Genomic DNA, 2,832 nt, shown 5'->3' on the forward strand with positions numbered 1-2,832 from the left:
TCTTCTTAGAAATTACTTAAGTGGTTGTGGCCAGAATATTGGTAGAAATATGGGTGACAAAGGCCATTCTGATGAGGTCTCAGACAGAAGTAAGAAACCAAGGAATTGGAAACTGGAGTAAAGGCCATCCTTGTTATACAGTTGCAAAGAACTTGGCAGAATTGTGTCTGTGCCCTGGGACTTTGTGGAAAGCTGAACTTAAGAGCAATAAACTAGGATATCTTGCAGGATAATTATGTAAGTAGCAAAGTGTTCAAGGTGCTGCATGGCTTCTTTTGCCTGCCTACAACTAAATTAGAAAAAAGACCTATGTTTAAAGACAGAATTTATCATTACAAGGGAAACAGAATGAAAAGATATGGAAAGCACTCAGCCTGGCCATGTAAAGAACAAAAAAGAATGTCTGAGAGAGAATACTGCCTGTGTGGCCAAAAGATCATTTGCTAAAGAGATTAATATGGATAGAAGGAAGCCAGGATTTATTCATCAAGACAATGGGAGAATGACAACAAAGGCATTTCAGAGATCTTCAGGGCAAGCTGCGATATTGAGTGCAAGGTTTCCAGAGACGTGTCTGCAGTACCTCAGCATTTACTGACCTGCACTGCCTTAAGACTCTGCTCCCCAAATTTTTGCAAGGTATCCTTTGGCTGACCCAGTCATGGCTCAGGTGAGCCCAGGTGCAGCTTAACCTGCCATTCAGGAAGTCACAGGTTGTAATCCTTGGAAATATCCATGCGGTGTTAGTTCTGCAGGTGCACAGAATGCATGAACTGTGGGGACATGGTGGCCTCTACTTAGATTTCCAAGGATGTTAAAGACAGCCTGGGGGGACAGGAAGAGACATCACAGGGGCAGAGCAACTACACAGAATCCCCACTAGGGCAATGACTACAAGACCCCAGAATTTTAGGGCCACCAGCATGCATCTCCAGGCTAGGAAAACTGCAGGCATGTAACTCCAGCTCATGAGAGCTGCTAGGTGGACTGAACCCATCAAAGTCATAGGCGCATAGCTGCCTGAGGCTTTGGGGACCCAACCCATGCCTCATTGTGCCTAGGATGTGGGACATGGAGTCAAAAAAAGATCATTCTGGCATCTTAAAAATTTAATATGGTTTCTTTCATGGGTTTTGGACTTACTCGAGACCAATTACCAGTTTATTCTTTCCTATTTCTCCCTTTTGGAATGGGAATGTTTATCCTATGCCTATCCCACCGTTATATTTTGGAAGTAGATAACTTCTTTAATTTCACAGTGTCACAGTTGGAGCGGAATTTACCTCAGGATGAATTGTGCATTGAGTCTCACCCATATCTGATTTAGATGAGACTCTGAACCTTGGACTTTTGAGCTGGTGCTGGAAAGATTTAAGACTCTGTATCTATTGGGATGGAATAAATGTATTTTGCATGTGAAAAGAACCTGAGCTTGGATGAAATGCTGTCACTTGAATGTGTTCCCCAGAAAGCATATGTTGGAAGGTTAATCCTCAATGCAACAGTATTTGGAGATGGGGCCTAATGAGAGGTGTTCAGGTCATAAGTGCTCCACCTTCATGAATGAATTAATGCCAATTATAAAAAGGATTAGGGTATGAGTTTGATCTCTTGCTCTTTCTTGCCATGTGATACCTTCTGCCATATTACAATGCAGCAAGAAGACCCTCACCATATATGGTCCCTAAGTATTTGACTTCCAAGCCTCTGGGACTATAAGAAATTCTTGTTCTTTATAAATTACCCAGTCTGTGGCATTCTGTTATAGCAGCACAAAACGGACTAAGGTAGGGATCGTGTGCGATTTTCAGGCTTTTCTCTCTTCCACAATGGCATTGTGGTTAATTCACTACCTGGCTTGCTGCACCAATTTCTTAGGAGCTCAGTTGTGCTAGACAGAGAGCCGAGCTGCCAGGTGTCAGAGTAGCTGCTTAAGACAAAAAGCCAAAATGAAAGGGACAATCAAGACTTCAATCACGGCTTCCTCCTGGTGTGGATGGCGGCGGCCACGGTTGGAGCCCCAGCTGCACTGCCCGTAATCAATTAAGATTTCTTTTGGATGAATTTCCTTGAATCTTTTGGACTGCCATTTTGACGTTGCTCTGTACATCTTAGTAGCTCTCCCAGCCTATTGCCCAAACTTTCTATAGAATAGTTATGTTGTCATTCCAAGATGGCGACGGGTCTGGAGCGGCCGTGCCAGGAGACAGCGCGATCCTGAGAAGTGTGCGCTGTGATACCAGAGTACTAATTGCATTTCCAAGAGCAACAAAAAATGAATAATTCTTTCAACAGCGATCCTACAATGAAAAACAAACAACAACAGGTTCAAGGATTTAGGGCCGACACAAAAGAAGACTCCTGAGAGTGCCCAAGCCCTGCTGCAGGTACGAGCGAGAAGCCCGAGACACAAAGGCCAAGTAAGCCAGCAGAGACGGCACAGAAATGGAGTGGAACGCGCTGGACCGGCCCAAATCTGCGAGCTCTGTGAGTCACCCCCAGCCCAGCCCCACTTGTGGGGCGAAGCCCGACTGCTCCCCATGCGCCTGGCTCCCGCCTACCACACCAGGCTAGCTGCCCACAACAGAGCTGCCTCCATTTTATCAGGTGGGGGCGGAGACGGCCGGCTTAGTGAGGGCAGGCCATCCATCTCTGCTTGGCGTGGCACCTCACTGAGATGTGCCATTTGCTTACCTCGATGCAGGGCAGCCCGGGGCCTGTGGACTGGCCTACAATCCCACTCTCCCCACGGATCTCAGAGGGGGCTGATAGCGTGGGGAGCCCCCGGCCAGCGTCAGGAGGGCAGGGAAGAGGAGCCTGCCCAGATCGTCT

This window comes from Galeopterus variegatus, unplaced genomic scaffold (genome assembly GCF_000696425.1).
Source record: "Galeopterus variegatus unplaced genomic scaffold, G_variegatus-3.0.2 Scaffold4699, whole genome shotgun sequence".
Taxonomy (NCBI): Eukaryota; Metazoa; Chordata; class Mammalia; order Dermoptera; family Cynocephalidae; genus Galeopterus; species Galeopterus variegatus.